General features: G+C 40.5%; 1 long non-coding RNA gene across 3 annotated transcripts in view; it reads left to right on the top strand.

Moving 5' to 3' along the window:
• The window catches only part of LOC106729714, a 284,345-nt gene that overhangs the window by 250,344 nt on the left and 8,846 nt on the right, over positions 1-25,155 (top strand). Inside the window, exon 5 of one of the 3 annotated variants that reach the window (XR_004322048.1) lies at positions 22,368-22,594. The exons of the other annotated variants lie outside the window; for them this stretch is intronic. This is a non-coding gene — a long non-coding RNA (uncharacterized LOC106729714). The remainder of the gene's footprint in view (positions 1-22,367; positions 22,595-25,155) is intronic. 3 annotated transcript variants of the gene reach the window in all.

Below are 25,155 nucleotides of genomic sequence, written 5' to 3'. Positions count from 1 at the left end.
TCTCTTCATTTATTTATAGATACACTTTTCACTTTCTCAGAATGCTTTTAGAATAAATATCCGGCACTCTTCGACATTAAGTTTGAGACCTTCATTTCAGAAGCTGTAACATATGCTGGAAGGAAAAACATGTTTAAATAATGAAATATATATTTTTTTAAATTAAAAGCTTCTTTCCTACTGATCCACAGATTAAGCATAAAGGAAGATCTAAAAGGGGAAAATAGAGAGATGCATAGGGGATTCACAATATCAAGGAATATTAGTGTTCATTATCAGAAAGCAGGTGAATAGAAACTAGCTGCAAATAGTCAGGTCGACTGCTTAGTCAGTGCTTGCTAGGAATGTACTGGCTATTCTAAGATCAAATGTGAAAAGAAATGTACTTTCACCGGTCGGTTTGAGCCATCTGGAGAATCACTGATGTGCCCTCGGCACACTGGTAAATTATAATTAAAGCTGGTTCTATAAATACAGGGGGAGACAGAGAAGAAGGGTGAGAGAGAAAAGAGAAACAGGAAAACACTCACCTCCCATTAGTTACATAAGAAAGATATTTGACTGAGCATTTGGTTCCAGTCTGCAGTTGTGGAAAGGAAAGGAAAGGAAAAGAAATTAAGAGATTCTGGCATGTAGATCATTCCATCACATTAGCCAAACTATAAATTTAATATGAAATGATGATTGTTGCTAAGCTATGACACTCATTAATATGGACTGCAGAAAGGATTTGTTAAAACTGAGAGGGACTTTTAAGACAAAGACAATGAACTTGGACAGGAGGAGGGGAGAGATAACAGAGCACCAGCCCCCTTTCTGTCTAAACTGTTGATTTTTCAAAAGCACATACACAGTAACAGCAGGGACATTTCTAAAATGAACAAAAAGACAATTTCTTATGATAGACTGGCTTACCTCTAGATGAGCCATGAAATTCTATATTAAAAATGAATAAAAGTCATGATACTAAATCAGATTCTTTGCAGCAGTGTTTTGTTTCTCAGACAAGCCTTCATTTTACCAATTACCAGATTCCTCCAGGTGGGATAATATTTTCAAAACTCTCATTTCAAGAAAAAGAAAATATAAAATACCAAAATGCAAAAGTGAGGCTGTAACTTTGATAAGAGTCACCTTGAGAAGAGCATGTCTCCAACCGTGCATGACACTCTCCTTGCTTTACCTTGCAAACCACACTCACAGTCCAGGTGTCTCAGTGGGACAGAACCTCTAGCACAAAAAAAACTGTAACGCTAACTTCTTAATCACACTTCCAGTAAAATTTCATAGCAGTCATGGTGGTTGCAAATCCTTTGCTTTTGGAAGGGGATGAGAAAAGTAAAAAAGACCACAAAACTAACAGAAAATGATGCAATCTTTCATCGAGCCAGAGGGATATGAGTAACTATGGTTAGTGAGGAGAATGAAGCCTATTATAACTTTGTCATAATAAAAGTAATTCTCAGTAATTGCATCTATGTTGCAAACAACTGAACCACGTGCTTTGCACACATTATGTCTTTTAATACAGGTAGGTTTTGTCAAGTATACTTTGTAGGTATTGTTAAGTACACTTTATGGATGAAGTGACATGTTCAGAGAAACAAACATGGCCTAAGGATCTTGGCTGATAAATCTGGAACTGGGATTCACATTCAGCCAACTCCAGCCTTGAGTTCTTGCCTATCTCCTGCATTACTTCCTCTCTGAATCTGGTAGATTGTTTACAATGAACAAGTAGATTACATTGAATAAACCTAAATATGATTATGAAATCCAAGATAACATTTTAAGGTCTAATAGCAAAACTAATACTTTATATTAGTATTTCATTTTACTGTTTCTGAAGCATTTTTCGCAAAACTAATACTTTATATCAATATATCATTTTACAGTTCCTGCAACTTTTTCACAAACCTTAGATTATTTGATCTTTATAATATCCCAGTGATATATGCAAAGCCATTATTTTCTGTACTCCACAGATGAAGTAGCTTTGACTCAGGTAGATGAGTGATTTATCTGTGGTTCCCAAACTCACAAACAGATTTGGATGCAGTTAAGATTTCTATTCCCAGGTGCCTTCCCATTCTTCTGGTGTCCTGGGGAGCAGAGTGCAGGCTACCAGTACAGATTCACCTAGAGATGAGTTTTACTATGAATTCCCCAAAATAGCACCGTTAAGGTATTTGGAGTCTAAGGGGCCCATATCATGCTTTCACTAGGGTTTAACCAACCCAATATTATTCAGGTTTAAGCCTATGTAGCAAGATAAATGATAGTGACTTAAATAATTACTAATAGTTATTTCTAATTGCTGACATCTGGAAAGTGCCACCCAAAAAGCAAGTATACTTTATCTCTGGTGAACACAGTCACTCAAGAGTGAACCAACGGTTACTCTAAAATTTGTGAACAGCTTCAGTGTTGTTTAGTGCATCCTTAGTCTGAAGAGGTTTCCTCAACATAAGCAAATGACTGTCTCAACAGGGGGGTGAATTCTAGTTTGGTTGATAAAAACCAACCACTTGGCATATTGTAGGTACTCGGTAGTAAATAGATGTTGAGTAAATTAATGAATAGATGATGATAGTAGCCAGGTCCGTTGAAATCACCTCAATACCATCTTTAGGAGTTGTGGTATTTTCTAATGGACCAATTTTCTCTATTTTTGATCTAATTGGAAGTTAGGACATTAAAGATGTGTGTATGTGCAGAATATGTCAGTGAAGCAAATGGGAGATGTAAGTCACATTCTGGTGAGAATACTGGTTACATGTATACTTGTGTGTGATATAAATGAAGTACTGAAATATATAACAACCTAAAAAACTTGAGAACCTATTCGTCTAGGAATTCCTTTACTTGAAGTATACAGGATAATGAAGACCTATCGAAACATTCATTTGTGTGAACATTTAAAAAGTGATGTCACAATATTTTTTTCCTGACTCAGCATTTCCAAGAAATAAGAATGCATTCTACCAATAACATCGACCGAAGTGGAGAGGGCTGGGGCGGGCATAGGCATGGGAGATGTGCTTGAACAGGCTGGGCAGGTGATTCTGATGTGTCCCTCTTCCTTGACTTCTCTCACTGAGAATTACTTGTCAATATTTCAGTGTTCTCAAAATTATACATGTACTCATGGAAAATTTTGCCTTGTTAAGTTCTGACCGGTGATAATCCATTACAATTTTTGTAACAAAGATGTTAGTTAGTCATCATGCATTTTGAATTATTTGCATACATTTAGTATATGTGCAGAAATTCCACTTGTATCTTTACTAGTGGGAAGTTAAAACCCACCTAGAAATGAATCCCAGTCATTTCACGTACAACTGTATGGTCTTGAGGGAGCAACTGATTCTCAGTAACCTCCCTGATTCTCAGTTTCTAGTAAAATGGGGATAGTTCCATGTCTTATATGCTTCTTAAGAACATTCAGTGAGAAAACAGGTAGAGTTTCTGATATAATAACTGACATATGCAGTACTTGCTCAATAAAATGCTCTAAAATTATTTGCTCTTTCCCTCCTCTTGGTCAGTTGCCCAGAGTTAATTTTGATAACCTTTGCTTAGTGAGCAGTTTCAGTTGTTACATTCCGCAGTTTTGTTTTGTTTTTCAAACCTGCGTGGGGGTGGGGGTTGGGGGAGGGGTTCCTGAACAGAGCTGGGCCACAGCTCCCATACTGTAATGGGAACAAGAGCCTTCCAGGGAACAATATTCACTGGACCTGACAGAGGGTCACAAGGTGGCCATTGTCAAGGGCAAGATCACAGAGGTCAATGCTCCCAGGCCAAGGCCTCTACCCTGTCCTCTCTTGTTGCCCTCTTTCCCATATTTTCCTAATCTTTGCCTTTAGTATTCCTTCCCTTCTCACATATTCTGTCTGAAAACAAACAAGATCTCAATGCATGTCTACTCCTCAATCTTCAAACAACAGATCATTGGAAAATTGCTCCTATTGTGTCAACTTGGATTTCTCTTTAACCTCAGAATTTAGCTTTGTGCTTGTTTATCCAATGTTCTATTTCTTCTTTTCCCTTCCCCCAAAGAAGTGACATGGTCTGATATATGTCCAACGTAAGGCACAAGGGCAGAAAACATTGATTCTAGTTCATTTGGTCGTTGGGATGTGGAGAAGTTACTGACTTGCTCTCTGCCTCATTTTTTTTTTCATCTGTATAATGGAGAGAGTAATTTTTTAAAAATTTCCTGCTTTAAACATCCAGCCTGGGCATTTTCACTCTGGATACTCCTTGTGGATGGTGTTTGGGGCACTCCAGGTTCATGGTGATTGGCTTCAGATAGTGCCCTCAGTGCCACTTAATGACAGCCGTCAGGACCTGAGGGGACTGTGGCAGCTGCTTCCTGTGCTTCCCGTGGCTCTTTATCCAATGAGAGCTCCAGGGCTAATCTGACGACCATGGTTATAAATAGTACAGGTTTATGGCTAGACTGTTGGCTTTGGGTCACTTCAAAAGATAAAGTAGGAATTTAGCTGTTTGGATGATATTAAGATTTGGCATTCTACAGTACAGAAGACAAAATAAAATTCTCATTTCTAGTATTTTTATTATAGAGTGTAGTAACCATCTCAAGGTCGTTCTAGGTGCTGAGCTGATTAAGAAAATAACTAGTTACAAGCAATATAGAAAACTTAAAACCATCATAGCCAACCTTTAATTCTCTGTATCTCAAAATGACTTCTTTCTTAGGACTTTGATTTGAATCTTACCCTCTTTGTGATGGGGGAAAAAAAAAGTCCCTATCTTCATTCTGCTTAGTAAGGAGTTTCTCTACCCTTTTCTATGTTTATCAGTATATCACTTAAAATCAGCTTAGCAGAGCAACTGACCATGACGTTTCCAATTGAAACCAAACATCTTCCTTTTCATCAATGGGAGGCTGTAGCTTCTGGCATGAAATTACCTAGGGTGATTTATTTAGTAATTTTAACATCTTAAAATAGACTCACCTGACCCACCCAACTGACAAGTTCCTGGGTAATAAAGAAAAAGCTCATTTCGGAATAGAAGTAAGTTCAAATCTGAACTGAATGTGTTTGGAGAATTTCGATTGGTTCATATCAGTTCACTTACTTTACAGTAAATTTCAAGTCCATGGTCAGGAAATAGGTGAGTCTCAGTAAGAGAGAAGAGAACCTTCATAAAGCAGGAGCCGACAGCCCTGGCATGCATTCCACTCAGCAGGGCAATGAAAATCAGGCACTAATAAACTGGATTCAGAATTGTCTTTCTGGGAATATCTGTATGTTGCAGAAGGCTCGTTCTTTCTGCAGAATCTTCTGTGCTTTCCTGTGAGACGGCAGTAGAAAAGCAGGACTTGCTGTGCTCGTGTACTTTAATCACTTGTGCAGCAACACAGAGCAATATTATTGTACCATCCAGCCAGCTGACAAGAAGAGATTAAACATTATTTCAATAGCCATACATTAAAGGTCCAAATTAGTCCACGAAACGAGAGTGACCTCCAATGAACCTTGGCTACATGACTCAGAAGCAAGACGCAGCCAGGTTATGGCCAAGATGGAGTCTGAGAATACGCAAACTTTGAGGTTTCTGCCTCACTGAATTCAGTATAGACTGCTGACCCAGAACTAGCCTACACAAAGAGAGAAATTAGCAGAGAATCTCTTCAAGCAAGGTTACTAAAAGGGCTTAAAGGACATTTATTTTAAATGAAGAGAATTACTGCTCATAGTGTTTTAAAATTCTAATGGTCACCACGGATCTCCCCTGAATACCACCTCTTTGCTGAGCACTTCCTGGGCGCCACTGCCGCAGAAATGGAAACCCAAAGCAAAAGGGCAGCCTTGAGGTCTCTTTTGTCCTTTGTCCTTCCACGTGGCAGATCCAATTTTTGTAGTTTCAGTTTGAGTCTACCAATTTTCATTAGCACATCATCCTCCCAGTTACCAGGAAAATGTGCCTGAAGAAAAAAATCAGAGCGTGTTCATGGTCATTAGGCTTGGAGCATGAGCATGAGTCAGCAGTTCTGAACTGCACAGCTGGGGAAGAAACAGGCCTGGCAGCCAGCGGAGCCGGCAGGAGAGCTCGCACTGCCTGGTGAGCATCGCCACGTCCGCCACTGCTGTGTGCTCCTCATCAGCCCCCGGCTGCCCAAGGGGGCCCGGAGACAGGATGTAGAAACTGCTCATTCCCCACATCTGCATTTTCCTCCTCCTTTAATGAGTATTGACCAACTGTGAGGGCAAGAAATCCATTTGATAGCTGTAGTTATGTAAGAATCTGTGTTTTTGAAAGAAACAGAAAAAAAGTGAAAATTAATGTATCCTGATTTGCTTTGGATATTTTGTATCATTGATGTGAAAGCAAATATATGATTTTGGGCTGTGCACAATAAATGTACAGAAGATACAAAAATGATTAAATGATTTAAAACTCCTGTAATGCTGGCAGTAATAGGGATAAATGGATGGTATGTTTTTGTTTTTGTTTTTGTTTTTGTTTTTCCTCACACAAACAACCTTTGAATCTCCGTATCTTAGATGGAGAAACAAAGGCACAGGCAGGACTTTTAGATCTAAAGTGAGAAAAGTGGCCTGATGGCAAGCCAGGTGTTCAACCCAGATCTCCAGATTTTTCAGAGCTTTCTTGCTGCACCACAAGTAACAAGAATATCAGCCAAAACCCCCCTCTACCTCTGTCAGCACTTTGGGCTAGGGCTTTGGATGAAAGCATTGGAAAGATGGAGAGTCTGTGATCAGGGACAAATGATCAGTTGGCCCCATGACCAGTCATGAACCCCTCAGAGAACTTCATAAAGCAGGCTGTCTTCTAAGGAGTCAGAAAGTTGAGAGCAGTTGCCTCCAGGAATAGCATCTAAAAGAGAGCAGAAGACTAGAGCAGAAATGGGATGAGGTTTAGGTGGTGGGCATGGGCAGCACATGATTGGAGAACCCCTGAGTGTTCACAAGAGGGGCGTTGGGGAAGCGAGGTAAGCAAGGCTTAGGCCAGACCCGACTTTCTCTGCGGTTCTGCCTAAGGCATCCTTCTCTCCTCGGTCTGTGTGGGCTGTCGGCTCTATACAAAGTCAGAACGTTTCTATTCATGATATACTGTTGATTATCTGAATGCATTGAATATAGCCTCCTTTCTGCGTTGGCGCTCCTTAGAGCAGTGGGAGTAAAAACTGCTTTTATTTTCAAGTCAGGTGACCATATTTTGGGCTTCTTCTCAGGATGAGCATAAGCCACTAAAGTGTTACCACTATCAGTCTGTATGTTGAAAACTGCCTTCACTGCATTTATTTTTCACTTTAGAAAAAAAAATTAAGATTTCTTGTATATGTCAATAGAATTATCAGGCCATCCCCTCATGATAGAACAGCCCTCTTGGGAAACCAGGCCTCTTCTGGGTAGAGACATAAATAAAATATTGTGAAGAGAAATCACAAGTACCTTTACATTGGCTCTAGCAGCAAAGCAACTTTATAAAATGTGGTTATAAATTACTGAAAAGTTTCTTAAAGATATGAAATGATAAATAAAAGTCATCCAGAGGGAGAAAACTTGCCATGAGCTGTGTGCATTTCTTAAGTGACTCATAAGTTAGAAGTTAAAACAAACACTTACTTAGCTGCTTGTTTGTTTATAAAATGTTTTTGTCAAAAATAATTAAATAGGAATGGTAACTGCTTTTACTTGAATACAGTTTAAAATGTAAAGACTGGTGCACCACAATGTAGGATTGTCATCATAAATGTTAGAGACTTGGGGACCAGTCATGGTAGCATCATTTAACCAAAACTTACTGCTAGCACACATGTATGCTTGGCCAGTTGTGCTGGATGAGGCAATAATGGGAAGTCAGATTTTGCTCTTGCTGCTTCACATCCCCTAGAACTCTCCTCTCTCAGGGTACCTCAGCTAAGAAAATATAGACATTATCTCCTGGTTTAGAATGGGGGCTAAATGGATCCCAAGCTCGAACATGTTCTAGTGGAATGTGAGGTCATGTGACTTGAGCAACAGGAATGATTCTCCCTGGGAATATTTGATGTCCTCATCTCTACAGTAGAAGTGTTAATAATATCACCCTCTTAGGGCTGGAGTGAGGCTAGAAAGCAAGCAGAGGTGTGAAAGCCCTTAGTAATGTGCACTGCTCTGCAAACGCCAGCTATTTTTCCTAACTAGAGGATAAAGCATTCATCATGGCATTGATGGTCTGTTCTGCTCTGTTGGAAGTACCAGAGTGGCCCAAACATGAGAGAATCCTCAACATGAAGATTGATTTAAACATGCCTAATGGGTATGCATGATCTGAGCATACCTATCTCTGGAAATATAGAAAAATTATATCATGTATAGTCGAGGCGAATGAAAAAAATCAGAAAATCTGGGATACTGTTCACTTTCTTCCACAAATTAGCTGTAGAGTCTTATGTAAGTCACTTAACCTTTCTGGGTCTTGTCTTTCTTATTTATAAAGTGTAAGATTTGGATTGCAGTACATTAGGATTTTTAAAACCATGAACCTAAATGAAATGTGATGAGTTGACCTAAAACTCAAAAGAGAGCTCATTTGATACAGTTTAGGGCCTGATCATAATCAAGAGAAAAGAGTTCAATCAGCTTCAATTTCTCAAAAAATCCTGGTTTCCAAATAAGGAATATAATTCTTCCAGAGGAGAGGAAAAAGCAGGAGAGGGACATGGCATCCTGCTACGCAGTCCATGGGGAGGACACGCATTTTACTTAAGGAGACACATGCTTTGTTGGCATCTTTTACACCAAGAACACTGACCCTTGTGAAGGCAATGAGGACAAGGTGATCTTTGAGAAAGAGCTTAGTGCTTGGAATGGAATCGAATGCCCAGTCAGGAAACATTGGATAGGATTTAAATGTTAAAAAACAAAGTGTGATTTAAGTGTCAAAAATGATATGGGCCTTATTCTTCCCAGTTCAGCATCTTCCCTTTAGAAGTGCACCTTGTCTCCTGTCTCTGAGCTGTGGCTGAGCATATGGGGAGAGTCGGAGAGCAGAAGTGGTAGGAAGGAGCCTGGCAACCCACAGGGACATGGAGATGTGGGAAGAGCAGTTATCAACAATCTAGTTATAAGTCAGACTTGGAGATGAAGACTTAAAGTTGAAAGGAGCTCTGGAAGTGTTCATCTTGTACCACCAAGGAGGCTGTCCTCACAGAACTCCATGCCCATCTTTGTCTTCATTCCTTGGATAATTGGGAAAACACCATATTTTATTCCATGCTGGTTAAATTTTTGTTTTTATTTTTGGTTTCTCAGTGGAGGAAGGGATAATAAAGGGTAGGAAAGAAAGTTGTAAATCATTTAGGAAGAAGGCTGAGGCGCTAGAAATAGTCTGTGGAAAGAATATCGTATGATATGTTTACAAGAAGGTAAATTTTGTTGCAAGGGAAATGAGAACAGATCAATATGAGGTGAAGGAGGTGCCAAATCATAGGAAAGAGGAGAGACAGAAACATTTTTTGAACTTGTCAAAACAACGTCATTATTGCACTCTCTGTGCCAAGGTCTTAAGAGTTTGTACATTTATTTATGTTTGCTCCTCGGACCACTGTATTTAGTTTCAGCATTCAGCCTCCCCTATAGATAAACATTGCCTTATTTCTAAAATACTTATGGTACATACTGTGAAGATTATAACTGGGCATACTTTCCTATATGTAACTGACTTTGGTTTCTCCAACCTTAGTTAAAACATTTATTTTTCTCACATTGACTTTGAGATTTTTCCAAATACTTGGAGACAGTATGTGCATAGACAGAGTATGGTGCACTTAATGTCAAATGCACTTGCTGCCGGAATGATCGAGTTAAAAGAGGCATTGCACACAAAGGCTGACACAGGGACGAGTGTCCAACTTGCTGGACTTGAGAAGCACACCGCTGATAAGTGGATGGCATTCTTCTGTACAAGTGTAGATGGGAGAGGTGCTTCATCGACAGGCGGCCTTGTGCTCTAGCAGGTCTGCCTCCAAAGATAGCTTTAAATGCACAGAAGGGACTCAGGCTCTGTAAGTCAAAGAGGATGGCAGAACAGAGAGAGATCAGTCAATATCTCAGACAGTTGGTGCCAAGAGGATGGAAGTAAAAATTGAGAGGGGCAATCTATAGCCAGGACTGGATTTAGAAGCACATTAGTAAGGAAATAAACACTGAAAATTCAGAGTGTACATGTCCAAAGGGGAGCCATCTTGGCAGAAATTGTGTCATAAGGGGTAAATGAGAAAGTCATTTCTCTACATTTATTATTGGTGTTACTACATTTTTATTGCAAATTATTCTGAAGGAGCTTAACCATGCATCTTAACATCAAATGGTAACCAGTTAATAATACAAATGTCCTCTCGTGCACAGACTGAAATTACTTGAGTTTAATCAAACTATCTTCCAAGTATCCTCAGCTTCCTAAAAGAAATTGTTCTAAAAATAATGAATTTAGTGTACAGAATCCCACATTTGATAAAGATGCTTGCAGTTTTATCCCATTCGTTGAAAAAATTTTCTTTCCCCTTGTGTGTTGGAAAGGTTTCCAGTCCCCTAAAGGAACCTAGGGACCTAGGACTTTCCAAGACAAGATTACATGTTGAGAGACTATTACCTATAGACCTTAGACAAATAGCTGGCTCAAGTAACTTTATTATAATGTATAGTCATTGCTCTGTTTGTAATATAAGTGTGAATGGCTTTTAGCTTTATTTTAAAGATGACCATTGAGTAATGTTCTCCCTTAGGGAACCTTGGTAGCTGAACACCCTACTACTCTTGATGTAACCCTCCATGTGATTTTCTGACTGGTTACATCCAGTACAGTCTAGAAAGACCTCACTGGTCCCAAAAGAAAGGGAACATTGTGTCCTAATTCCGGGGCAGCCTAAAGGCACACACTCAGTGCCTTCCCGCAGTTAGCACCACCGAGTTTCACCGAGTGTCCATTCTCCAGGTAAGAGTGGATTCTGCTCGCTAGAGGACCCACGAGTGTCCAAAAAATTCCACTCTCCCTTCTCAAATGAAACATGGGAGTGATGAGAAACTTGAACACTGTGCTCTTCGCTTTGGCTAGGGGATCTTCTCTTTTGGGCAGCTCAGACGTGGCATTAGTACTTGTGTTTTGTCCATTCCTTTTAAGTCTGACTCTCTTTGTGAATAGTCAACTGTTTAGGGGAAAAAAAGAAAAAACCTGTTCCAACTCTATTTATTGAACCAAATCGTCAGTCCTTAATCATACCAGTGTACGAGGATGTATTGCTGATTTCTACAGGTCTGCTGCTTGAACAGAAATTTGAATACTCTATCATGGGTACCAAAAAGGCTCTATTTCATCTTTCACAGTCCCGAAGCCCTCCTGTTTATTCTGTAAACATTTGTTGGTTGAACGAAAGGTAAACTTAACAAAAATCTTGTTTTTCCATCACCTCTATTGCCTGATTGAGGCCAGTCAACTCATATTTGACTCAGTTAATCTTTCAATATGGGGTTCCACCCATAACGGATGCTGTGAAATCTCCCAAGGTTATCAACAGAGTCCAGCTTTACAAGGTGCTTCCTTGGCTTAACAACAAGGAGGAAAACAGTCTGTGCTTAGGTATTTAATTCTATTTTTATGGTGTATTTCTTTCAAAGATTTTTCAAGTGGAAATAAAGGACTTTGTAAAATAATTTTTAAAAAAACCTCTGCTCTTTGCCATGGAGAGATAAAATTGCAGGGAAAATACGACATGGAATACCCAGAGGAGAATGGAAGGGGCCTAATGTAAAGATACTAAAATTGGCATCCTTGTGTCTCCATCAGTGTCTGCATTCACCAAGGCACCTTAAATAATCACACACTCCAAGGAAAATGAGTGGCTTAGTATGCAAAGGCCACTTCAAGACAATCCCCCGAGCTCCTCTTCCAAGCATATTTCAAGTCCATCCTGGGTAGAAATTATTCTAATTTGTAGCTTCCTCATCTCTTTCTCTATGCTGTTATCAAGTCATGATAAATCATGAATTCATGCAACTTGCCAGTAGATGATGTTAATAATGATCACATTAGCGATAACGTAGGTGAAGCGCTTATTTATGCCCTTATGATATCAAGTGCGTTATCAAGTATTTACCATAGGCTAGACTCTGTTAAGGACTTTTTGTGCATTATTTTACTTCTCACAGCAGCACTGTGTGAAGTAGGATCAATTATTTTTTCCCGTCTTAATAGCTGAGAAAAATGAATCTCCGAGGGCATAAATAACTTACTGAACGTTTACATAGTGAGGGGCAGACCTGAGGTGTTAGCACAGACTGGCCGACGGGAAAGCCCCAGCTTGTACCCATCAGGCAATATTGCCAAAAAGGTAAACAGATATTTGCATTTTTAGAGTCTGTGCACGCATGCAGTTTGATGGCTGCTGGGAAACGAAATATGAAAATAGCTTGGCTTGTGCAGGGCAGAAAAATGTTTATTCTATTTCCTAGGATGTAGGCTGGTGACAGAAAGTAGACCCTGGAGAACAGAAGCACTTGGTTGCAAATAAAATATCTGCATTAAATATTCAGCTTTCCTGCGGCTTTATGCGAGCACATTACCAGAGGAATGGGCGAGCTGGCAAGGGCTCAGGCTCCATATGAGCAAATCTCTACATGGACCCTGTTGAGAGCCTAGTACATTGCCAACTGGTCGGATCCAGAAGGGGGGCCAGGAACACACAGCTTTTTGGGAGCCCTTGCTGTTGCCTCCCTGTTTAGAACTTGATGCCAATCAGACCTGGGCTCTGGATTGCTGTGCATTGATGTTGATTAGGTTCATACAGCTACTTCTCTGCAGCACCAGTCAAATGCAAGAAAAACGTGAACTCTCCAGGTGAGCTAGATGCCCACACTAGGAGCTGAGTAGCTCTGCTGTTGCTTGGGTGGTAGGTGTGTTTATTTCCCCTGTGATATCTGGGCAAGTGCCCAGGTCCAGGCCTCTGGCTCGGGAAACAGAGGGAGTCAGAAGGAAATTACCAATGATTTCTGCTAGCAGCTATTTGATCATCACAAACATAAAGGTGGGGAGAGCCAAATTCATTTTGTAACTGGAGTTCTTTGGGTGTTCAGTCTCTTTGTAATAGACTGTTAATGTGATTAAAATGGAGGCATTTAGACTTAAACAGTTGTTGGAATAAATTAGAGACATCAAAATTGGCAGAGCTTAGATTTTGAAGAACTCCATTCTGTCAGCTCTCCCTGAAACTTAATCACTCTAATATCAAGCTATTTTTCTTTGTGATGTGAAATTTGGCAGTGAGCAAAAGCAACAGGGTCACAGCTTCGAAGAGGAATTCGTTGCATTTTGGCAGAAGAATGATGGAGAGTCTAATACCTAAAGATGCTTCTTCCAAAGGACCTAAGAGAAAGCAGCTATTAATTATTCAGATTACTGCAGGGGGGGTGGAAGAGGTTGGTGTATGTACGTTTGTGTGTGCATGCATGCACGTAAGTACAAGTACACAGGAACTGAAGCCAGTTTGGTGAAATTAATTTTTTATGCAATGTGCTATCTTTAAACCCTTTTCCATTGGCATTTCCAAAGCAGCAGCAGCAGCAAAAACTCAAACAGAAGAATAACCTTAAACATGCATGTGACACAAACTGACACACAGAAAAAGCATGCAATGAATGGGGATGTGGGAGATGCTTGTGTATTTCTACACACACACACACACACACACACACACACACACGTACGTGTGCACAATGACATTTTGGTTGCCTGCACAGCAAGTGGAAAGCAACTTGGTTGAGTCAAGTTAGCCGTGTCTTGAGGCTCTGATATGTCTCAGGCAGTTCTGGGTGGCTCAGAGCCAAATCTTTGAAGACAGCAAATTCAAATGTTTCTCTAAATAGTATTTATACCTCAGATTTCTAGATTTTTTTCTTTGTCTCTATATCCTCAGACTCCTTAAATCTAGTCAGAAAGGACTAGAAAATAGATGATTGACTTATTGGCCTTTGAATTAATAAGAGCTTCTAGACTAGCTGTGTCCCAAAGAAGTTTTCTTCTCTTCCTCCAAACACACACACACACACCCCACACACAAACACATACAAATACACACACACACACACATGCACGCAGAATTATCTGCTGTTCTATATATGTGTGTCTACCAGATTAGAAATGGCATTTATTTTCAGGGTATTTTAAAGATTTCCCTGCAGGTCATCCAAACAGTAGCCTTGGAAAAAAAATCATAAATGACCACATTCAGATTGTTTTTTGAATGATGCCCTTGCTAACCATGAAAATAAGTTCTCTCCGGTATCCCTGGGGCAGTACTAAAAAAGAATCAGGCAGTGGCCTTAATGAAAATAGAGTTTTAGAACTAGGGGAAACTTAATAAACTGTGTCTTTTCTCTTGAGGTCTATCCTCAAGAAGGTTATAGCAAATAATATTTAAGGGAGGAAATCATCATCACATGTAAGACATGCACTGGGAAGAGAGCTTTCGTGTCCACTACTCCTGCACATGCTAGGGAAGAAAATGGAGCCTTTATTTCCTATGATGTATCAATATTGGGCTTTTTACACAATCAGGCAAAAGGCAGAGTGGGCTACAGACCTGGGGAGCTTTTCATTTTAGGCCTAATTCTATCTAGTTTGTGACCTCAGACAAGTCACCTCCCCTATTCAGGATTCTTATCTGTAAAATTAGTATGAACTTATTGACCTCCATACCATTGTTGTGGAAAGGAATAAAGAAGATTCTTAGATGTGAACGTATTTTGGAATTCACAAAGTGCTTTACAAATATAATCCCTGATGTTGGGCGGAAGAAAACTAATGCATGTGAATAGAAAGGGCAGAACTTTCTCCTAGTGAGGAAGAGGCTCCTGCAAAGGCAGAAGGGACTGGCTGCCTCTGCTGAAGGCACGTGGCATGAGATGGCACTACAAGTGCCTTTTCCATCTCCATCTCCCAAGTGGCCACTTGGTTTGAGAGCCTACAAGGTCAATGTGAGTTGAATTTCCAGCCCGCTGACGTGTGTTGATGTCACTGTTGCTGAGAATCTTGTTTTGCCCCCAGAGATGATTTGACATGCTTTTCTGCAGAGTCTGAGTTCCTAATCTTTTCCCCTTCTTCATGATAGTGTAATGAAAACAGGATTATTTCGTAATGATACGAAGCCCTAGTTAACTCTCCAGCCATAATTGTGGGTCTCTAACCTCAAAATCCACACTGAAGTCTGTCACTGGTGGAGCATTCTAACTAGATCCTAGGACTGCAGTGGAGAGGAATAACTTCCAGGAAAAAAGGTCTTATTTTAATTCATATTAGAACTTGTCAACAAAGGAAAAGAGAGTTACTCTTGGGCCTCAGATGCTAACAGGAGCAAGATTCTTCCAAGAGGAAGAAATCTCAATTTTTTTTTCTAAAATGTTACCAGCTTTTCCAATTACTAGCCTGTTCAGTCCTCAACATCCCAGATAGTAGTCTTTCTATAAATAGCTTATCTCATTACATTCCTGTTTATTCTCTGTCTAAATGGTTTTGTGCTTCATCCTTGCCTGCTGTGCATAGATTCTGAGACTCAAAGCCAGCTCTGTATTTTCATCCTTTGGCATAAGCAGAGCATAGAGTGGAAATGAAGAGGCCGAAGGCAGTGATTCCCTTGCTACAGCCGCCAACAAGCACCCTATATGCTACCTGTCCCAGTGGCCCCAAGGGGCCAAAATAATGACACGTTTGTCAGGAACATGAATGATCTAGGTAAATTATAAACCTTGGATAAACACACTGTATATATGTGTACATGAATATGCATCTGTATATATATATGTAACATACATATATATGCATGTATACATGTATACATGTATTTGCATATATATACATACATATTCTTTAACTATGAATATGTTAAAAACTTTAAAAAGTAAGGAAGACAATGAGTGCCATCTCGTGGAGAGACCTACCACTACATTTTTCAAATTGTCTTTACAACAAACATTTTTTAAATGCCAAACCAATATTCCTTGAAGTAAAAACTTTCTGCCTACCTTTCCAAGTTATTTGTCCAAATTATAATGTGCCCACTACATACACTATGTCATGGTCCAGTGTGCCAGGATACACCTTAAGGAATGAACTGTGTTCGTGGAAATGGGTGTGGTGTTGAGTCAGTAGAAAATGCATTCATTACTGACCCCCGCACAGGTAAAGTCTCACAAGTTATGACATCGGTGGTGAAATGATCATGGACTTCAGGACTCACAGTGTTTTATTCATCACACCGTCTTGTGACCTGTCCATGTTACTGCAGCCACCATTTCCCACAATGTAACCCCAACACATTGTTCACACTGCCCACGTGCAAAGCTCAGGTGATCCTAAAATAGCATTTTACTTTCTCTCAATAAACTGGCATCGCAGTCTAGTAGGGGCAGTAGTAATGCACTATTGAATCAGCTGCCTGAGATACACACATACATGAAATGCCTTTCACACTCGCTGCATCCAGATAGGCAAGAGTGAACTTCTTCCCGGTGCACACATGACCAGGGATACAGGTTCTCATCTCAGGGCGGGTGAGAGCCCATGATGAAGCAGTGTTTCTACTAAAAACTACATGAATACGGGTAACCAACAGGATCTAGTCATTCAGCACAGGAGAAGAAAGTATTTTTGTAGCTTTCACACAAATAAGGAATACAGAAGGGTAGCCGCATCAGAGTTTTTGGCAATAAGTGAAAAAACTAAGAGTAAAAATAGATTATATGTATCATTTCATCCACTCATTCAGCAAATATAAAGTGTTGCATGTATTGTCTGCACTACCAATAATGCAAGAGCTCAAACCAGGCAAGAATCAACAAAGCTCCCTACCTTCAAGGGGATTCTTGTGGGATTACAGACAATAAATAAGTGAAACAGTCTGTTTGTTAGAGGATGATAAGAACTCAAGAGGAAAAAGCAGAGAAGGGGAGAGGGAACCCTGTGGGGGAAGTTTTGCAATTTTACATAAGGTGGCCAGGGAAAGACTCGTGAGAAAATAACATTTGTGATGAGACTTGGAGAAGGGAGCAAGGTTTGCAAATATGTGGGGCAAAAAGCAAAGAGCCTGAGGCATGTCTCACATACCAAGAGATATATTTCCAAGCACCAGGTGCTGGGTTAGGTTCTTGTTCACCCTATACCCTCTCCACCTCACTGCTACAAACTCCGTCTTACAATCCAGCACTCCAGGAGATTACCCAGAGTTCCAAGCTGGCAATTGGTGGATTTAGATCAGTACCCAGCCTAGCCCTGGGCTAGATGCTTTTAACCTATTAAGCCCAGTAGCTGATCCAATGGGTCTCTGTTGGAGGTGAGGGAGGAGGAGTTATAGAAAGGATGTTGTTAGGGGCAGAGCCTAGAAATACCTAAGGATCTTTTGAGGGGGGGGGGCGGGGGAAACAATGCTTTTCCTACAGACCATGTTCTTGTTATAAGACCAAGGAATAGAATATTAATGTGTGACCTCATATTCCACATTTTCATATTTAAATTGGACCTTATAAATAAAACTGAATATCATACCAGCTGTGGACCTGTAACTTCAATTTCCAACCCTGTGATGCCGCACCTGAGGTCACGCAGAGTTCCTGAAGGGGAAGATGAGGAAAATACAGTAACTGTGTGCCTATCACATCACAGGAACTGACCCTCGTCCCACCACATCAGATGGGCTGGGTATTGGATTTATGTTCAGCGTGTAGAAGCAGCAGACACCAGCCCGTCAGCGCATGCTCAGAGCAGAGATACCGCAGAGTAGCACATGGTCCTCCACTCTCCATTCACGGCAAGGCAGGAGACAGCCCTGCACACAGCTCACACTACCAGTCATTTGGCATTGGGACAGGTAGCACAGGCTCCCAGGAGGAGTTTCTTTTACCCTGACCTGGGAACAATCCGAGCAGGGTAGTGGCTGAAGTAGACTGTTCACCTGGTATTGGCGCTACTTCCTAAGGACCGCCCGTTACACCCCTCGTGTTTTCCTGTCCAAGGTGGACCCCAGATCGGCTTGACCACAGTGAGTGGGAGGAGCTGCTTTTACACAGATGAGGTCATTTTGTTTTCACATTATGATTCCCATTACTCTTTAGAAAGCTTTAAAATCTGGTTTTACTAGCATAGAATAATGTTCTCATCCCTGAGGATGTCACCGGGCTGGTCATCAGGGGGATCTGGGAACGAACGCACCTGCTGACAAAGTTACAACCAAATCATAAGAGAGAATCAGTTCCAGTCTGAAGTCTTTCTGGGAAGATGTGATAACTTTTTTGATTCCTCATTTCTATATTTAACAACAATAATAGGAAAGTTTTTGGAAATTTTTATTCCCTGCTCACTGTCCTTTTATTTTTTTTTTTTCTTTTGCCTCCTACCTTCAAAAGAGTAGTTACAATTTCTGAACTTAATTCACTGACTGCTTGAAAGCCATTACAAATTATCTTAAAGAATCTGGCTTCACCTCACAGTAAGATCTAGAAATCACATTTTATACTCTGTTTTGAATTTTATCTTGGCTTTTTTTTTTCTTGTTCTCTCATCGACTCCCTTTTATCTCTCTTATAGAAGAATCCTTCATTGTTTAAAGAATCAGTACTCATTTAAAGGCCTATCCATAATTTTAGCATGCCAGATTCTGCCATAAGCAGTTATAACCAAATGTTTGTATGAAGAAGGGAAGCAGTTGTGACATATGGGGGCATCAGGGCCATAGAGGAAAGTGGGTGACAAGGAAGGGGAGGGGAGTGAGCCACCTAGGGGGTGGGACCCCCACAAAGGCTATCTTTAGTCCCAGCCCCAAACTGAAGTGGCTTCTTTTCCCTCCCCTTCTGGATGGCGTGCCTTCTTGCCACCGCTCCCCCCACCTCCTGCCCCCGCCGGGTCCTGCTTTCCTCAGGGTCTTTCTTTTCCTTCTCTCTCAAAACGTTCAGATAAGAAATAGTCCAAGCAACAGGTACCATTACTTGAGCATGTGTGACAGTTAAACATTTCCTATTGTTAATCGTTTTAAAAATCCTGCTTTTAGCGTATAAAAAAAGACGTGCAGAGAGATTAAGAGGTTTGTCCACTGTTACACAGCTACTAAATGGCTGAGCTGGAAACTACGCCCACACTGGGCAGACTCGGAGCCCAGCTTCCTTTCGTACTTTGTGACCACTTTGTGCCTGGGTGGTGATGTGTTCCAGAACCATGTGCATTTTGATTGTGATCGCATTCAAAAGGTGAAGGAATGAGTTCCAAAGCTGAACTTCCAGACACTTCTGGACACTGGAGAGGGTGGGAGTAGAAGAGCAGTGGATTCAGGGGGGCCCTCAGCGTCTGTCCCTGACGCAGCGTTCTGCTCTGTCCACGTCACTTCAGCCAGCATTTGCCGAGCGCATCTGCCAGGCTCTGTGCCAGGCTCTGGAAGTGAAAACCTCACTGGTAAGAACCACGCTTCCCCTCTCTCTCTCTTAATAACCTTTCCCTCTTTTCTGGGAGGTTCCAGTTGTGGAGCAATGTCTCCAGTTGTTTTTTTTTTCTTCTTCTTAAAAATAACTCTTATCCCACCTTAGCAAAATCCTATGGGATCTGTTACTGGGGATATTTAAAATTTTCATTTCCATGCCCAGTATTGAATGCATTTTTCAGATCTAGATTCGAACTGTTCATCATTTAGAAAACAGTAAGCACCTTGAAAGACAGTATTTAGTCTGCCTGGCATTAAGCTTCTACTGAAATAAAGGACATGAAAGAGTCTGATATTTGTCACCAAATTAAACCAATGGGAGCCTGCGAAGTATCACAAAATACTCACCATATCTTTAATTTGGCAAAACTAGTCTCTTTTCCATGGAAACTGGTCAATTACCGAAAGCAGTTTTCTTGTCTCTTAACTTCTTAATTATATTTAATTCAAATGAGACATGCCCAATTTCTTTACCTCCTCCCCTATGATTTGTAGAATCTTTACCTTTTCTGTAGCTCTCCCAGGATGTAGTTTACTTGTACATTATCCTTCTTAAAATGTGTTCGGAGTTAAAGATGGTATCTCAGCTGGGGCCCACAGGGCAGGAGTTCGTGAGTATCTAGCTGATCTGAAAACCACTTTTTGTGTTGGTTAGGATGTGTCCACTTGTTCAGCAGTTATCTCACGCAACTGGTTCATACGCAGATCTTTTTCTCCCAAATTCCTTTAAAATTAGTCCTTTATCCTTGAAATTAAAATCAATTAAGTTAAATTTAAAAGACCTACATTTAAAAATCCTCAAAGGGGGAGTTTCCTATTTATGCTGATGGTATTTCATAAATATATTTCTCAGCTTTGTTTTAAATCGGAGTATAATGGATTTACAATATCGTGTTAGTTTTAGGTATACAGCAACGTGATTCAGTTATATATAGATACACAGATATTCTTTTCCAGATTCTTTTCCATTATAGGTTATTACAAGCTATTGAATATGGTTCCCTGTGCTATACAGTAGGTCCTTGTTTATTTTATATCTAGTAACGTGTATCTGTTAATCCCAAACTCCTAAATTACCCCTCCCCATCTTCCCCTTTGGTAACCATAACGTTGCTTTCTGTCTGTGAATCTGTTTCTGTTTTGTAAATAAGTTCATTTGTATTACTTTTTAGAGTCCACAAATAAGTGATATCATATGATATTTGTCATTCTCTGTCTGACTTACTTCACTTAATAATTTCTCAGCTGTTTGAGATTTTTAAAATCTTGGTGGTGGGGAGGAATGTTCTGGTCCTGATGAAACATAATTAGTCATGCAGTGAAAATGGCTGAAGTTAAGTGATAGGTGCACAGGGGCTTATTCTACCATCCTGTACTTTTTGCATATGCATGAAATTTTCCAAAATAAAAATTAAAAAATTTTGCCCACATATTATCTTTTTGTTTATACCTAGACTTAGTCATCTCATCTAATAATATAGCAAAAAATTTGTCCAGTGTTTTGCTGAAATCAAGATACATATTGTCAGAAACATTCCTCTTAGTTAATTGTCTGGCAAATTTTCAGAATTCCTCCAAAATTGGAATTAAGCGTTAAAAAAATTAAGAGAAAAAGAAACTTTAAAAAATTATCAAAATCTCTGTTTGTTTGGTTTCCAATCTTGGCCATAACTTTGTCACATATAATAGTAGCCCTTTGTAATTTTATTACTGCCATAGTGTCAACACTGTACAATTCATGTATATTTGGGGACCTTAGTTGTTAGCTAAGCTGAGTCAAAGAATGAGCCAGCTCGTCCATCTGTGAAGACTGCTGAAGGTCACTGAGTGCAGAGACAACAGTGGGAATATAATAAGAAGGAGCCATATTTACCAGAATTCCTCCAGGGAGCGGGAGTTGCAAGAGTCACTTTGATAAGGCTCAGGGGTGAGAATAAGGACTTCGAGACTCATGCTCAGGTTACAATAAAAAAAAAATCTCTAACCTGCTTCGAGGCTAGTGGGTCAGGAAGGGCATGGTGCATACCTGCAGAGTGTTAGTCTCATCTGGGGTAAGAACTAAATTACTCAGAACAGCTGGGAGCACCCCTCCTTCTCGGCCCCACCCCACAGAACATATCACCTCTCTCCTCAATATGTGTTGCACAAATATTTTTAAACCATCAGTTTGAAGGGGCAACAAATTATTGTCAGCCCTGGGTCTCAGGATTTAATCTGCAGAAATTAAAATTATAACCAGATTATTAGAAAGTAAAGGAACACTTTACTCACACTTTTAAGATCTAATTCTCAGAACGATTTCACTTAATTTTGCTTCAGAAATTATAAACAATACATGATCAGACTCAGATCATCTTAACCACTCAATGTCCAGAGACTTAGGGAAGTACACCACTGAAAAGAAGTGAAATGCCAAAGAAAATGGACGGAGCCCCAGCTCTGGGACACCCCCGGACACGCCCAGGGCAAAGCAAACCAACCCCGTGCGGCCAAAGTATCTACAAGGACCGTCTCCACTATTTTCCACGAGAGTTGTAAACGCAGTTGCTGCAGACACAGAGAACATCAAATTCCACTAACTAGCTCCAGGTTAAGAGAAGGGCGAATATAGTCATGAGAATGGTTAGAAACATTTAATGAGGGTTTTTTTGTTTGTTTGTTTGTTTTGTTTTTTGTTTTGGTATCTTCCAGAAGGCAGAAATGTGAAAGACGTGGCCACATCTCTCTCATCAGGCCATGGAAAATTAGTCTTCTCTTATTAAACAGGAAAGTTTAGCATTTAATAGTTAATGAAGGCAAGGGAATCTCAACAGATAAGAGCCGAGTCTGCACAGGCTGCGTTTGGACAATTCCAAATCCTCTTATCTCTTCTCAGAAAGGCTGCTGTTTGCAAGATATTGTTTTAAGCAGAGGGAAGACAGGCGCAGACGCATACAAAGGGAGAGCCACTATCTTTTCAAATGGATGCAGAATACATGAAGAGGTGCTGCCTGGCAGTTTTATGGCGTGCTGCAACAACATATTGTATTTTCCCCTCTGGATTCAATACACTGATCCTCTGGTATTTAAACTTTAAAATATGTACAGCATTGTGGACATATGGTAAGATTCCTACCTTCCTTTGCCGCTTACACTGCTCTGTGATTTATACTGTTTTATAGCCAAGTGGCTCATGGTACTCATATAAGGAAATGTTCTGAGCTGAAACCTAGGAGGAAATGGAGAGGCATTCAGCTAACATGCTCAGGGTTATTCAAAAGTACCTTGCCCCACTTTAACTCCCTCCCCCGACCTGTTATGTCTTTCTCTTGGGACAAACCTAGCTCAACCTCTCTAACTCCCTAAAAGTCCCATCAACACAGGTCATAATTTACTCCTTCCATGGAAGCTTTCCCCATCCCTTCCTGACAATATCCCCGCCCCTCAACTGGGGATTGGATGTAAAAAGTGCCTCTTGCCCCGGCTATTTCAATGACCGTCCAAAATGTAAGCTCCGCTTCCTCTGTCCTCTCCCATCTTTCCATTCCCAGACACTTCTGTGCTCCGTCCTCTTACTCAACTTCCCCACTCCCTCCCCTACTTTTCTTCTGTGTTCTCTCTTGTCCTACATCCACAGCTCCCCTTGCCCTCAGCTCCATCACTGAACATGCCCTCCACATCCTTGCCGCAGCTGGTGCTTGACTCCCCTAATGACATTCTTCCTCCCAAGTAGAATCCGCCAACTCCCCAAATCCAGTAACTTGGGTAACACACTCCTACCCTCAAGGCTACTTTCAGGCCCTAAGTTCTTCTCTCTCATGTAAAAATCCTTGCTCTTTGGGGACTTGGGACATCCAACTAAATGTCTCTCCTCATCTCATTCCTTTCCCAAACTCCTGTCTCCCCCTTGTTCTTTGGAAGCACCTGGCTCGCAGCCTTATTCTCCATCATGCGGTACTTTCCCATTCACCCCGATCACTCATGCAGCACCCTGGCCTCTTGAATGTTTGATCTTCTCAGGTCGAATAACCTTCAACTTCCCCCACGCCAGCTCCTCACGCTCATGATCCCGCACTCACCCAGACCCTTTTCTGATGGCAGCATCCTATGCTTTCAGCCTTCGGTTTTTCAGCTGTAACACCCCTGAGTCCTCCCACTATTCTCCCGGCTTTCTGTCTATCAGCTCCTCTTAACTTTACTGCTTTCTCATCCAACTTAGACTCCACTGTAAATCACTTCAGTCACTTTCTTTTAATGTTCTTGCCTGCCTGTCCTCCCTTTTCACCCGCCCAGCTGAGTCCCAGCCTTCGATCAATCTAGCTGTAGGTCTTCTCAGTTCCTGCCTCGCAGGACTGGCGATTCTGGTGAATATTACACAGCCAAATGCACTGGTGCTGCTCAAATATTAGGGTCTCCAACCTAATACTCGTCTTTTTTTTTTTTCAGTATTTGCTTTAAATATTGGCTCCCTTTTCTCTGATTCCATGATAGGTCACCCCTGCTTCTAATGAGACAGTTTTCAGGTCTAATATGAGTTCCCATCAAGTTGCTGTCTAGTCTCAAGGGCCTGGACTCATGCTAGATCATCTGCATGACTTTGATAGTCTGCTATGAGCCATTATGTTTTGTACAGTAGAGGGGGGTTTTATACAATAGAGGGTGATAATATATTTCTCATTTTCAAGTTCACAATGAGGACTTCCCTGTGGTTCTCATCTACTCCCTATTCTGCCGTGAGCCAGGAGTACAGTGGGGCAGAACTTACTAATTACTGTTAACATTCGTATTCTTACGTATCAGTGAATAACTCTAAAATCCCATTTGGTTACTTTGACTTCCTGCATAGTTCTATGCTCCTTTCCCTTCTGTGATTTGAATTTCCTTGAAGTCTCTGCTCTGTCCTCATGGATCTCCATGGCCCAGTTAGCCCCATCTCCATCCTAAGGAAAGAGAAAGTCAGTTTCTTTTTCTTTTCAAATTTGAAAAGTTTTAGGTTTGTAATAAAATTGAGAAGTACAGAGATTTTCTACTTACCCCCTGCCCCCACATATGCGTAGCATCTTCAGTTATCAAAGCATTCACCAGAATAGTACATTTTTTTAAAAAATTGAAGTACTGTTGATTTACAATGTTGTGTTAGTTTCAGGTGTACAGTATAGTGATTCATATGTATGGTCTTTTTCAGATTCTTTTCCATTATAGGTTATTACAAGATATTGAATATAGTTCCCTGTCCTTTAGTGCAGTTTTTTAAACAAGTATGATACTTGGTTGACACATCATAATTACCTAATGTCCATAGTTTACCTTAGGTTCACTCTTGGTGTTGTATATTCTATGGGTTTGGACAAATGTATAATGACATGTACACATCATTAAAATACCATATAGAGTGTTTTCATTGCCCTAAAAACCCTCTATGCTCTGCCAGTGTGAAATAGAATAGTTGTCGCTGCAGCCCAAAGTGTTGGTTAAAGTGCTCTGATTCTAGGGTAAAATTTAATTTGCAAGCAATTTTTAAATTTTACTTTTAGAACCAAATTATGCCTCTCATTCATTTTACAGGAATAAATCTGCTTTCTGCATTCTTTGATGTATTATATTCCTTATATTTGAAACATAAGCGTAAAAACTAAAGTTAGTGTGTTTTGCTGTTTAAGAAGAATTCTGTGCTTCAATTTTTT

This window comes from Camelus ferus, chromosome 8, assembly GCF_009834535.1.
Source record: "Camelus ferus isolate YT-003-E chromosome 8, BCGSAC_Cfer_1.0, whole genome shotgun sequence".
Taxonomy (NCBI): Eukaryota; Metazoa; Chordata; class Mammalia; order Artiodactyla; family Camelidae; genus Camelus; species Camelus ferus.
Note: the sequence above shows the minus strand (reverse complement) of the source record. Positions and strands in the feature narration are given on the sequence as shown.